The sequence below is a fragment of the Neofelis nebulosa genome, chromosome 18 (genome assembly GCF_028018385.1).
Source record: "Neofelis nebulosa isolate mNeoNeb1 chromosome 18, mNeoNeb1.pri, whole genome shotgun sequence".
Classification (NCBI taxonomy): domain Eukaryota; kingdom Metazoa; phylum Chordata; class Mammalia; order Carnivora; family Felidae; genus Neofelis; species Neofelis nebulosa.
Window position 1 is genome coordinate 45,530,694 of NC_080799.1, and position 14,410 is coordinate 45,545,103.

At 44.0% G+C, this 14,410-nt stretch overlaps 1 protein-coding gene across 1 annotated transcript in view; it reads left to right on the plus strand.

Moving 5' to 3' along the window:
* IL9R (interleukin 9 receptor) overlaps positions 1-14,410 on the plus strand; it is a 218,714-nt gene that overhangs the window by 15,481 nt on the left and 188,823 nt on the right. The gene's annotated exons all lie outside the window — the stretch shown is intronic.

The following is a 14,410-nucleotide window of genomic DNA, read 5'->3' on the forward strand; positions in this document are numbered from 1 at the left end:
CTGTTATCTAAAAATTGGAAGCTAGTTTCGGTGAGGATGTGAAGAAGTGAAAACTGTCGTGCATTGCCGATGGAAATGAAAAATGATAGTGGTGATGGTTATTCACCATTATGAATATTCATTTAAAAATGGTGAAAATGGGCCACCCGGGTGATTCAGTTGGTTAAATACCTGACTCTTGATTTCGGCTCAGATCATGGCACTGGGCAGGGAGCCTGCTTGGGGCTCGCTCGCTCTCTCTCTCTCTCCCTCTGCCCATCGCCCTCACTCCCCCACACTCTCTCTCTCAAGATGAATAAAGAAACATTAAAAAAGTGGTGAAGGGCTCCTGGATGGCTTAGTCAGTTGAGCGTCTGACTCTTGATTTCTGCTCAGGTTGTGATCCCAGAGTCACGCCCAGAGATCAAGCCCTGTGTTGGGCTCTGAGCTTCGTGTGGAGCCTGCTTGGGATATTCTCTCTCTCTCTCTCTCTCTCTCTCTCTCTCTCTCTCTCTCTCTCTCTCTTCCTCTGCCCCTCTCCCCCACTCACACACTCTCTCTAAAATGAAAGAAATAAGAAAAATAAATTAAAAATGGTGAAAGTGGTAAATTTTATGTCATGTATATTTTACTATGTTTAAAAATAAAAAGTAATGAAAGGAAATTTTATGTTATTTTTGTTATCACACCCTCAAAGAAATTTCCCTAAGAACTGGTCCTGAAATAGTGACACTTGTGATGGAGGAAGACCTTTGTCCCCTGGAGCGAGAAGGACTTTTCTTATGGACACTGCTACTTCAGACCAGATTTGCTCACACGCACCAAGCAGATCTCACCAAGCAGAGGCGAACGCTCCCACCTGGCCCTTCGGCACCTCTTTTCATCAACCCATTCTCCTGGTCAACTTGCCCCCAAAAGACGCTCAGTCACTGTGGTCTACCATGTCTGTAATTTTTCCTGTCCCACATGTCATACAAGTGGGATCGTAGAGTGTGTCGTTTATTCAGATTGTCTTCTATTCCTCAGTAGCATGCATGTAAGCCTCATCCTTGTCTTGGCCTTGCTCGATAGATCATTCCTTTCTGTTGATGACTAACATTCCATTGCATGCATGCATCTCTCTTGGTTATTCACTCACCTGTTGAAAGGTATCCTGTTTTGTTAAAATATTTGGCCCTTTTGAAGAAAGATGCTGTACATAACTGCAGGCTGGTTTTTGCTTGAACATGTTTTCAGAGCACTTGTCCAGATACCCATGAATGTGATTATTGGCTTATATGGTGAGACTATGTTTAGTTTGGGAAATAACTGCCAAAGTGTCTTCCAAAATGGCGGTACCAGTCTACGTTCCATCGGCAACGAATTCAAGTTCCTGTTGCTATCGCTATTAGTTTTTCTTCAGACCTTAGCCTCTTCTTTTTTTATTTTTTAAGTTTATTTATTTTGAGAGATTTAGAGAGCACGAGCAGGGGAGGGGCAGAGAGGGTGAGAACCAAGCAGGCTCTGCACTGTCAGAGTGGAGCCCAACGTGGGGCTCGAACTCACGAACCTCGAGACCATGACCTGAGCCGAAACCAAGAGGCCGACGCTTAACCGACTGAGACACCCAGGCGCCCCAAAACTTTAGACACTTCTATAGATATGCAGCGCTTGCTTGTTGTTTTAACTTGCTTTTCCCTCATGACAAGTAATGTTGAGCAATATTCTGTATGCTTATTTTTCATCTGTGCATCCTTTAAAAAATTTTTATTATTGCTTTTATTTGAGACAGAGAGAAAGAGAGAGGTAGTGTGCAAGAGGTGAGGGGGAGAGGAGCAAAGGGAGAGGGAGAGAAGGAATCTTAAGCAGGCTCCATGCATAGTGTGGAGCCCAAGGCAGAGCTCCATCCCACAACCCTGAGATCATGACATGAGCTGAAATTAAGAGTTGGATGCTCAACCAACTGAGCGTCCCTCATCTGTATATCTTGTTTGCTTTGGTGTGTTTAGATCTTTACTCATATTTATGGGTTGTTGGTCATTTTTCAATTTTGGAGTTTCTTTGTATATTTTGCATAAACGTCCTTTTTTAGATGTGTTTTGCAAACATTTTCTCCCCATCTGTGGCTTTTCTTTTTGTTCTCTTTAGTGGATCTTTCACAGAGCAGATAGCTTACATTTTACTATGGTAAACATCAGCAATTTTTTCTTTCATGGACTGGCTTTTCGTGTTCTATTTAAAAACTCATCACTGGGGCGTCTGGGTGGCTCAGTCGGTTAAGCGTCCGACTTCAGCTCAGGTCATGATCTCACAGTCTGTGGGTTCGAGCCCTGCATCGGGCTCTGTGCTGACAGCTCAGAGCCTGGAGCCTGCTTCCGATTCTGTGTCTCCCTCTCTCTCTGCCCCTCCCCTGCTCATGCTCTGTCTCTCTCTGTCGCAAAAATAAAAACATTAAAAAAAAAAACAAAAAACTCATCACTGAATCCAAGGTTATGTAGATCTTTAATTTTCACAGGTTTGCATTTGAAAACGTGTGTGTACCATTTTTAAATGTTTATTCATTAATTTTGAGATAGAGAGAGAGAGGGAGGGAGGGAGGGAGAGAAAGAGAGAGAGTATGGGAGGGGGTAGAGCGAAGGTTGTGGTTCTTGGAGAGGAGCAGCACCTGGAGCATCTAACTGCAGGTGTGCTAGGGCCCGCTGCAGATGCTTGTAGGGCGGGAGCAGGTGTGCATGATGCCAGCCGCTTGGCCACCCTGGGCCTGTCCGGGGTCCTCTCTGTTCCGGTGTTGACACAGTTGGATGCACATTGAAAAGTAGGTGTGTTAGGGGCACCTAGTTGGCTAAGTCGGGTAAGTGTTGCACTTGTGATTTCGGCTGAGGTCAGGATCTCATGGTTCCTGAGCTTGAGCCCTTGCTCAAGCCCAGGCTCTGGGCTGACATCACAGAGCCTGCCTGGGATTCTCTCTTTCCCTCTCTTTCTGCCCCTCCCCTGCTTACGTGCTCTCTCTTTCAAAATAAAGAAACTTAAAAAAAAACCCATGTTATTTAAGTTTAAATACATAATTTATACCAAAACTGAATTAAAATTATTAACTTTTAAAAATTAAAAATTTCTGGCTTTAATGGAAGTAAACTCATCAATCACTTTATTTTCCTTTTGTTGGGAAACTCACAGTTGAATTGGCAGCACATTTGTGATGGTACATAAAATGTTTATTTTGAGTCCCCGGGGCCCCTGGGTGGCTCAGTCGGTTGGGCGTCTGACTTCGGCTCAGGTCACAATCTCACAGTCCGTGAGTTCGAGCCCCGCGTCGGGCTCTGTGCTGACAGCTCAGAGCCTGGAGCCTGCTTCGGATTCTGTGTCTCCCTCTCTCTCTGACCCTCCCCCGTTCATACTCTGTCTCTCTCTGTCTCAAAGATAAATAAATGCTTAAAAAAAAAATTAAAATGTTTATTTTGGAATCACTGGCATCCTACATTAGATGAACTATGAAAATATGTCAATAGTGTATTTATTATTATATTTATGTCTTTAATATTAAAATCAGAATTTGTTAAAGGTTGGTTAACACTCAGGTGTTTACTATGAGCCCATCGGTTCCTAGGGAATTTTCCAGTGGGAGATGTCTAAACGTTACTGTGATCTTTGCTCATTCGTCCGTTTCTATGTTTCATTATATCAAAGTCCATTTTGTTAATGTGCATTTGTAATTGGAAATCACCCATTTCTTCCAGTCTTTCAGTTTCCTCTCTTTTGATTTTTTTTGAAAAAGTGCATTTATTTATCTTGAACATGCATGTGACAGAGAGAGAGAGAGAGAGAGAGAGAGAGCATGAGAGGGAGGAGCAGAAAGGGAGAGGAAGAGCGAGGGAACCCAATCAGGCTCTGTGCTGACAGTGCAGAGCTCCACACTGGGCTTGATCCCATGAACCATGAGATCATGACCTGAGCTGACATCAAGAGTTGGATGCTCGGGGCGCCTGGGTGGCGCAGTCGGTTAAGCGTCCGACTTCAGCCAGGTCACGATCTCGCGGTCCGTGAGTTCGAGCCCCGCGTCAGGCTCTGGGCCGATGGCTCGGAGCCTGGAGCCTGTTTCCGATTCTGTGTCTCCCTCTCTCTCTGCCCCTCCCCCGTTCATGCTCTGTCTCTCTGTCCCAAAAATAAATTAAAAAATGTTGAAAAAAAAAAGAGTTGGATGCTCAACTGATTGTGCCAGCCAGGCACCCCGCTGTCTTATTTGACCTTTAATTTCTATTCTCTTTCTGGTTCTTTTCAGAATTGTTACAGTTAATGAGCCAATATTGATATTATTTATTATTATTGTTATGCCCAGAATTCGTGATCCCCAAAGACCACTAGGGAGCCGAGTCCGATGCAAAAGCAAAAGAGCCTTTATTCGAGCTAGCTCGAGCTCAATCCCTTACCTGCACCCACGCAGCCAGAGAGAGAGAGCCGAGTTTCAAAAGGACAAAGGTTTTATTGGTGCCTAGGGGCAGTTGGTGAGGAAATGGCTGTGGCCTCAGCCGATTGGCTGGGGAAGGGTCCGAGTCCTGTTAGGCAGGTGAGGGGGGGGTTACTCAAGGGGAGGAGGTGTGGTCAAGGTGAAGGACACAGAACAAGATGGAGTCAGCTGGTGTAGGCCCCCCCCTTTCAATTATTTTTTAGAGACAGAGAGAGAGCATGGGCAGGGGATAGTGGGGGGGGGGGGGAAGAGAGAGAGAGAGAGAGAGAGAGAGAGAATAAATCAAGAGTTGGGCGCCTAATGGACTGAGCCACCCAGGTGCCCCTTGGTATCTTATGATTAACTGAAGTCCAGATTGTATCTAGTTTCTTTCTGTTCTACCTTCAGTGCTTTAGGATCCCATGCAGGTTCCAGTGACCTTGACAGTGTTGAGGAGGAATGGTCAGGTGTTTTGTAGAGTTAGTTCCACCTCTGTGATGGATGGCTGAGTGTCTACATCAAGCAATTGGAATTCTTGTACATTGCTTTCTACTAATTACAAAAAGAAATGTATGTAATAAGTTCTTTTTATCAGTGTGGACACCTGAGTAGTTAATGTAGTGTTTGGTTTTATTCCAGCAGTAGGGTGTTTGGTTGATCAGTTTATTCCTGTTGTGGCTCTATCTGTTGCCCTCTGTTTCCACTGACATAATTTCAACTTGGGTGGGATTTTTATTATTGGCACTCACTTCCTTTCTGATACTTCAGGGTTATCCCAGCTCCTGTATTCATTGTCTCAGCCCTTAGTGCCAGATATCTCTTCTAAGAGCCCCTTTTTATAGAGAATGGCACAAAAAACTTATACACTGTGGGAACTCAATCTGTTCAGTTGACAATGCCAGGAAATATATGTATGTATTCCAGCTTATGTCTACACATGTAATTTAAAATATTTTGTGTATAATAAAGAAAGGAATCCTTCCTTAAAATGGAGCCAGGAAGTCCGAAGGGGGAGCTCTCACACGCGGAACATCAGTTGGGATACAACTATAATAGGAAGATAGGATTTAGTAGGCAGAGAGGGAAAGGTTACAACCTGAGGTCCCTGGGTGGGGAAAAACACATGTTTTGGAACGATGCTGGGAGCGTCTGACCACAGGAAACTCCTTTGGGTGTAAGGTTCCCGTTAAGAATGTAACAGACCCCACCTACTCCTCCTCAGGTTTCCCTCAGAAATTTGACAAAAGGCCTAACTAGAAATAAGTAGTAGACCATAAAACCTATTACCCACAAGGAATGGTAGGGCCATAGACCACCCCTCATACAATGGAAATGAACCAATCAAAAAGGAATGACTGGGCATTTAGAGTTACCTAGCCAATAAGGGTAGAACCTGAGAAGAAACAAGAGAGAAGGAACAAGGGAGAAGAGAAGGAGGGGCCAACCAAACCTTATACAACAAAGACCCTTGCCTATAGTCCTGGGCATTCACTTTTGAATGCCCCTTGTCTGCAAAGAGAGCTTTCATACTATTCTTACTTTGTAACCTTATACTCTAATAGAGCTTTGTCTGCGGCTCATTTTATTTCTGTGTCCACCTCTTTATTTGAGGCAACAAAACCCGGGTATTGAGGTAAAGAATCCAGCAACATAGCCAGCAGAAAGAACTTGGTCAAAGTGACATCATTTTGGGCCTCTGGTTTTCTTTTCTTCTTCTTTTTTTTAATCACAAGTGATGTTTATTCTAATGATTTATTTATTTTTTTAATGTTTTATTTATTTTTGAGAGCAAGCGTGTGAGTGGGGGAGGGGCAGAGAGAAAGGGGGACAGAGGGTCTGAAGCAGGTTCTATGCTGATAGCAACGAGCCCAATGTGGGGCTCAAACTCATGAACCCTGAGATCATGATCTGGGTTGAAGTCAGATGCCCAACCCACTGAGTCACCCAGGTGCCACCCCTCCCCCCCAGGGGTTTCTTTTTTTTTTTAATTTTTTTTTATTTTTTATTTATTTATTTTTTTAATTTTTTTTTTCCAACGTTTTTTATTTATTTTTGGGACAGAGAGAGACAGAGCATGAACGGGGGAGGGGCAGAGAGAGAGGGAGACACAGAATCGGAAACAGGCTCCAGGCTTCGAGCCATCAGCCCAGAGCCCGACGCGGGGCTCGAACTGACGGACCGCGAGATCGTGACCTGGCTGAAGTCGGACGCTTAACCGACTGCGCCACCCAGGCGCCCCACCCAGGGGTTTCTTTTTAACAGTTCATAACAATACTCTGAAATTTCCTAATCAATCAGTTAATTATTATTTTGAAATATTTATTATTTATTTTAATTAAAATTATTATGTTTACTTATTAAAAAATATTTTTTTAACGTTTATTTATTTTTGAGACAGAGAGAGACAATGCATGAACGGGAGAGTGAGACACAGAATCCGAAACAGGATCCAGGCTCTGAGCTGTCAGCACAGAGCCCGACGCGGGGCTCGAACGCACGGACCGCGAGATCCTGACCTGAGCCGAGGTTGGCCGCTCAACCAACTGAGCCACCCGGGCGCCCCTGTTTACTTATTTTGAGTGAGAGAGGGAGAGTGTGAGAGGGGGAGGGGGAGAGAGAGAATCCCAAGCAGGCTCTGCGCTATCAGCCCAGAGAGAGACACAGGGCTCCATCCCACGATCTGTGAGATCACGACCTGAACCATAACCGACTGAGCCACCAGGATGCCCCCCTCCCCACCCCAACCCCCACTTCCTCTATAAACCCAACACAAACTGACCTTTCCTTTGTCTTTTTGGAGTTGTCTGTGGTTTGCCATAGTTTTCTTGTCCTGAATTGCGATTCCTCAGGCGTTCCCAAAGAAACTCATGTTGCTGGTAAAGTAAATGGCAGTTCTATTCTTTTTTTTTTTTGAAAGAGCAAGAGAGAGCTCAAGCAGGGGAGACGGACAGAGGGAGAGAGAGAGGCAAACTTCACGCTCAACACAGAGCTCGACACGTAGATTGATCCCCAACTGGGTTCATGACCTGAGCTGAAATCAAGAGTCAGATGCCCACAGCACTGAGCCACCCAGGCGCCCCATATCAATTTCCATATTAAGCTAAAGATGAGTTTATGCTGATGTCTCCAGTTGCATCCACTATCACGTGGATATGGTAACCTGATCCTCTTACTTATTTATAACTTCCCACTCCAAGGGTGATAAACCTGTCATTAAGAAACAAAATCTAGGGGCGCCTGGGTGGCGCAGTCGGTTAAGCGTCCGACTTCAGCCAGGTCACGATCTCGCGGTCCGTGAGTTCGAGCCCCGCGTCAGGCTCTGGGCTGATGGCTCGGAGCCTGGAGCCTGTTTCCGATTCTGTGTCTCCCTCTCTCTCTCTGCCCCTCCCCCGTTCATGCTCTGTCTCTCTCTGTCCCAAAAATAAATAAAAAAACGTTGAAAAAAAAAAAAAAAAAAAAAAAGAAACAAAATCTACCTGGGGCACCTGGGCAGCTCCATCGGTTAAGCCTCTGACTTTGGCTCAGGTTGTAAGGGTTAAATTGTAGTAGGGCTAAGCTGTAGTCTTGAGAAATAATAGCTTTGTTTTGACACTGTGGGTTAAGAGTTAACAGCCTTGTCCTATCAATCAAGGGAACAAAAGTTCAAGGAAAATCAACTGGATTGGTGACTGATTGGATTGGGGCAAGGGCGTGTTGAGAACTTTGAAAAAGTGGCGCCAGAGGCAGGGTCAAGGAGGTCAACTGGTTGCGGCTTAGCGGCCGAAGGTCTGAACTGTTTCCACCCCCATCTGGGAACTATTTCTTTGTTCTGTTCCCAGGTGATGATAAGACGATGTGGTCGGCTATAAAAACTCCGTACCCCAGCTGTTCGAGGCCGCACTCTGATCAAGAGTGTCAGTCCCCATTGGTCGGCCTTGCCTCTCATTGCAATAAACTTTGCTGTGACTGTCACTGCTGCCCGTAGCATTCTGTTTCAGGAGTCATGTGGATGCAACGTCATGATCTCACAGTTTGTGGGTTCGATCCCTGCAGTGGGCTCTGAGCTGACAGCTTGGAGCTTGGAGCCTGCTTCAGATTCTGTCTCCCTCTGTCTCTCTGTCCCACCCCTGCTTGTGCTCTCTCTCTCAAAGTTAAACAGTTAACAAATAAAAAAAGAGAAACAAAATCCATCTGTGTACACTTAAAGATCCAATTGGCTTTGTTTAAATTTATTTATTTTTGCGAGAGAGACAGAGAGAGAGAGAGAGAGAGAGAGAGAGAGACAGCATGAGCAGGGGAGGGGAGGGGCAGAGAGAGAGGGAGACTCAGAATCTGAAGCAGGCTTCAGGCTCTGAGCTGTCAGCACAGAGACCGACGCGGGGCTTGAACTCACAAAATGTGAGATCATGACCTAAGCCAAAGTTGGATGCCTAACTGACTGAACCACCCAGGTGCCCCCAATTGGCTTTATTTAATGATTCATGAATCTGGCAGCCTCTGACCTAGCAAATAAAAAACATCTCCATCAAACTGTAGAAAAGGAAAGGCTTTTAAAGTGTAAGGGTTAAATTGTAGTGTAGGGCTAAAGCTTAGCTTGAAAAATAACAGCTTTGTTCTGACACTGAAGGTCAAAAGATAACAGCCTTGCTTTTGCTGTGGTAAATCAGGCTTTACCAATGAAGGAAACAAAAGTTCAAAGAAAAGAGCATCAAAGACAAGGTCAAGGAGATCCACTGGTTGCAACTTAGAGGCAGAAAGTCTAAAATACACACCTCATTAGGCAACTGTTTCTAACTCATCTGGGAACTGTTTCTCTGTTCTGTTCCCAGGTAATGATGAAAAGATGTGATTGGGTTTAAAAACTCTGTACCCCGGCTGTTCGGGGCCGCACTCTTATCAAGAGTGTTGGTCCCGATCGGTTGGCCTTGCCTCTCATTGTAATAAACTTTGTTGTGACTGTCACTCACTGGTGCCCATAGCATTCTGCTTCAGGAGTCGTGTGGATGCAACAAAAGGAAGGGAAAGCATGGAAAAAAAGAAATTATTGGCAACGAATGTGTTTTAGGCAAGATAGTCTTCCTAAGGAAAATAGAGGGGTATATTCATAAATCTCCTGGTCAGTCCATTTTTGTCCTGTGGTTTTCCTTTTCACCCTTGGCTCCCACCTTTTTTCATTTATTTAATTCATTGCTCCATTCTAGATTGCAGATGTAATGGTTTCGGAATTGTTAGCTACTATCCCCACCGGAAAGAACTTTGTAAAATAGAGTCCAGAGCCCGACGCTGGCTTTTCATGAACCACGAGATCATGACCTGAGCCAAAGTAGGACGCTTAACCGACTGAGCCACCCAGGTGCCCCTACATTTTTTGTATTTATTCTATAGATGCCCTTTATTTCCAAAGTTTCTCAGGTCAGATTGATGTCAAATATTGGGTTACAGGGGTTTATTGAGACGTGTTTGGTGCAGAAAAGTTGGTTCTAAAGTACGGGGACAGATCTTGTGGGCAGAAAGAGCTGCACTGAGATTGTGAGGAGTGACTGGTTATATACTTTCAAGTTGGGAGGGGGTTAGGGTTAGTTTAAGTCTGTAAGGAATTTGGAAACAAGGTTTCTAGGAACCTGTGGGGTCATTTACTACTGTCTAGTAAAACCTTGAGACCCTCCATATGTATATCAGCGGGCCATATATTTGGAGGATGATTGCTAATACATATCTTGGTGGTGGGGAAGTAGAGATAAAAGAAGTTTCCAAAGCGATTTTTATATGTTAAAGGAGACTTACAGGATCCTGGAGGTTGGACTAATGTTAAGATAAGGTTGCCTTTTGCCCCTACCAAAATATTAACATTGAGGCAGCTGAGCTCCCAGAAGAAGGTCATTCTGCCTGTCTCAAGGACCTGCCAATGGGCTGTAAGTGGTAAGGAAATTTAGTTTTTTTTCCCCCTTTTCCTTTGTTCTCCACATCATTAAGTACTTGTCAATGGTCTGCAAAGAAAATTTAATGTTTTATTTCTTTTTTTTTTTTTTTTTAATTTTTTAATGTTTATTTTTGACAGAGAGAGACAGAGCATGAGCAGGGGAGGGACAGAGAGAGAGGGAGACACAGAATCCGAAGCAGGCTCCAGGCTCCACCTGACGTGGGGCTCGAACTCACAGACCGAGAGACCATGACCTGAGCCGAAGTTGGACGCTCAACCGATTGAGCCACCCAGGCGCCCCTAATGTTTTATTTCTTTTGCCTTTGTTCTCCACATCAAGATCAGCACTTTTGCCCAGCAGCTACAGTCAGGTTCCCCCCCTCCCCCATACATTTCTACTACAGTTAGGTTATTTGTCACAATCTGTATTCCATCCTGTGACAATCACACATTTTAGATTACTGTATTTGAATAGAATATGATTTACTCTTTGGGCTATAGAAATCTATGAGTTTTGACAAATGCACAGAGGCAGGTATCCATCATTAAAGTATTCGATGCAAAACTTTGAACCTCAACCTCATAATCTGTTTATCATCTGTTTAGTTTGCTTTTTCCATAATGTCATATAAATGGGTTCATGCTTTATGTAGCCTCTTCAGGCTGATTTTTTTTTTCACTTAGCAAAATCCATGTAAAATTTATCCATGCCTTTGCATGGGTTGGTCATTCATTCTTTTATATTATTTAATAGTATTGCTTTACATGTGCAGGTGAGCACAAATAATTTTCCCTGTACTCTTCTAGGTTCTTGGCTGAGACACCCCCCCCCCCCCAACAAATAAAAGATTAAAAGGAGAAGAACAAACAAAAGTTTAATAACATGTATACATCCTGTGCATGTGGGAGATACCAAGGAAAATGGAATAACTCTCCTATATGGCTCAAGTCATCACTTTATTTTATTTTTTTAGTGTGAAATTTATTGTCAAATTGGTTTCCAGACAACACCCAGTGCTCATCCCAATCAAGCCATCACTTTAAGTATCATCTTCAGTTAAAGACAAAAGATCTTGGGTAATAGGAAAGCCAAGCACAGTAAATGAGGTATGGTTGTTATGCAGGTTTAAGTCTGTGCCTTCTCTTTTGATATGGATTTCTTGAGATTTAGTCATTCTGTTCCTGGTACTGAGAGACAAATGGAGCTTCCCTTTATAGGTGTAAATTTCTCTCACCAAAGGACAACTTCTACAGGGTTGTCAGAGATTCTCCTGTGTCTGTTGTTACTTAAAATTAATCAGCCCAAGTAATCCTTGTTGCAAATAGGCATATCTTGGGGTGGCATATTCTGCTTCCTTCACACGGATGTACCTGTTTGCTTATGGATCCATCTACTGAAGGATATCTACTGATTTCTTCAGATTTGTAACTATTATGAATAGAGCTGCTGTGCATAACCACTTGCTAGTGTTTGTTTGGAAATAGTTTTTCAAAGCAGTTGTCTAAATACCAGAAACACAACTGTTGGATGCTGAGGTGGGACCTATAAGCGCTGGAAAAAAAAAGCAAAACTGTCTTCCAATGTGGCGCTATTGATAGGGAAAGATAGGATTCAGTAGGCGGAAAAGGAGAGAGGTGAGGCCTCGAACGTCCCTGGATGGGGAAGAACACATATTTTCAAAGACATTTTTCTGGGAACGCGTGACCTTGAGCAAACTCCCTCAGGCGTAAAGTTCCTCTTAAGAATGTAACAGAGCGGCACCTGGGTGGCTCAGCTGGCTAAACGGTGGGCTCTTGGTTTTTGCTCAGGTCATGATCTCTGGGTTTGTGCGTTCAAGCTCCATCTTGGGCTCCATGCTGATGGTGTGGATACTGCTTGGGATTTTTTTTCTCTTTCTCTCTCTCTCTTTCTCAAAATAAATAACTATACTTAAAAAAATTAAAAAAGATTGTAACAAACACCACATACTCCCCGCCCCCCCCCCCCCCCCGTTTCCTTCCGGAATTTGACAAAAGACCTGAGAGTAAAGGTAAGTAGATCATAAAACATATGACCCCCAGGGCCATAGACCATCCCTCATACAATGGAAATGAGTCATTCAAAAAGGAATGGCCAGGCATTTAGAGTTACCTAGCCAATAAGGTAGAACTTGAGTAGGAACAAAGGGGAAGGAAAGGGGCTGACCCAAACCCTCTAAAACAAAGTCCCTTGCCTGTAGTTGAGGGTATACACTTTAGAATGCCCCCTCTCTGCTGTAAAGAGATTCCATACTATTCTTACTTTCTAATCTTATACTCTAATAAACTTTTGCCTGCTGCTCGTTTAGTTCTGTGACCACTTCTTCATTCTTCGAGGAGGCGAGACAACAAACCCCTGTCATTGAGGTAAAGAATCCTGCCACGGTATTTGCATCCCCCAGGGTGAAGGAGCATTCCTGTCATTCCCCACCCTTCACCAGGGGGTGTTCTCATCTTTTGGAATTTAGCTTTTCTAATAGGTGTGCAGTACTATTTCACTGTTGTTTACATTTCTAACTTTCCAATGATAGAGGATGTGGAGCATATTTTTGAATGCTTATTTACTATGTGTATACCTTCTTTGTCCAGGTGTCTGTTCAGATATTTGCCCATTATCAGTTAGGTTTTTTTTTTTTTTATTGTTGACTTCTGAGAGGTTTTTGTATGTTTTGAATACAAATGCTTGATCACATGTGTGTGTTGCAGAAATTTTCTTGCAGTTTGTAGGTTGTCTTTTAGTTCTCTGAACAAGGTCTGTCAGAGTAGAAGTTTTAATTTCATAAACCTCACATTATCATTTAGTTTTCTTTGTGGATGGGCGTTTGGTGTTGTGTGTTAAAACTCATCACCAGGGGCGCCTGGGTGGCGCAGTCGGTTGAGCGTCCGACTTCAGCCAGGTCACGATCTCGCGGTCCGTGAGTTCGAGCCCCGCGTCAGGCTCTGGGCCGATGGCTCGGAGCCTGGAGCCTGTTTCTGATTCTGTGTCTCCCTCTCTCTCTGCCCCTCCCCCGTTCATGCTCTGTCTCTCTCTGTCCCAAAAATAAATAAAAAACGTTGAAAAAAAAAATTAAAAAAAAAACAAACTCATCACCAAACCCAAGGCCATGTAGATTTCTTTCATGTTTTCTTTTTGATATTTTGACAGTTGTATTTTATTTTTTTAAAGTTTACGTATTGAGAGGGAGAGAGAGAGGGAGAGAGAGCATGTGGAGGGGCAGAGACAGAGGGAGAGAGAGAATTCCAAGCAGGCTCCTTGCTGTCAGGGCAGGGCCGACCTCCCCAACGGTGAGATCATGACCTGAGTCAAAACCAAGAGGCCAACGCTCAACCGAATGAGCCACCCAGGTGCCTGGTAGTTGTGTATTTTAAATGTATATAAAAGTTTGAGTGAATTGTGGTGTAAGTTATAAAGTTCTTGTCCACATTGCATTTTATATGTTTTCCAATTATTTATATTATATTTATATTTATAAATATAATATATATATATTTCTGGAGAAGTCAGCATTTGACTGGAGACTCCATTCATTTGAAAATTTCCAAAATGTGGGGCTCAGTCCGTTAAGCCCCCGACTTCAGCTCAGGGTTCCCGAGTTCAAGCGCCATGTCTGGTCGTACGCTGACAGCACGGAGCCCGCTTCAAATCCTCTGTCTCCCGCTCTTTCTGCCCCTCCCACCACCCGCTCTCACTCTCTTTCTCTCAAAAATAGAGAAATATTAATTTTTTTTTCCCTCTAATGTAATGGGGGGCGCCTGGGGAGCTCAGTGGGTTAAGCGTCCTACTTCAGCTCAGGTCATGATCTCAATGTGTGTGGGTTCGAGTCCCGTGTAGGGCTTTATGCTGACAGCTCAGAGCCTGGAGCCTGCTTTGGGTTCATTCTCATTCTCTCTCTCTCTCTCTCTCTCTCTCTCTCTCTCTCTCTCTCTCTCTCTCTGCCTCTCCTCCGCTTGTGCTCTGTCTCTCAAAAATAAATAAATGTAAAAAAAAAAAAAAAAAGAAAGAAAAATGTAATGGGGCCGTGGATGGGTCAGTGCCTCCATGGAACCGAGTGCACCGCGTCCTGCACTGCCTCCACCACCCGCAGGGGGCG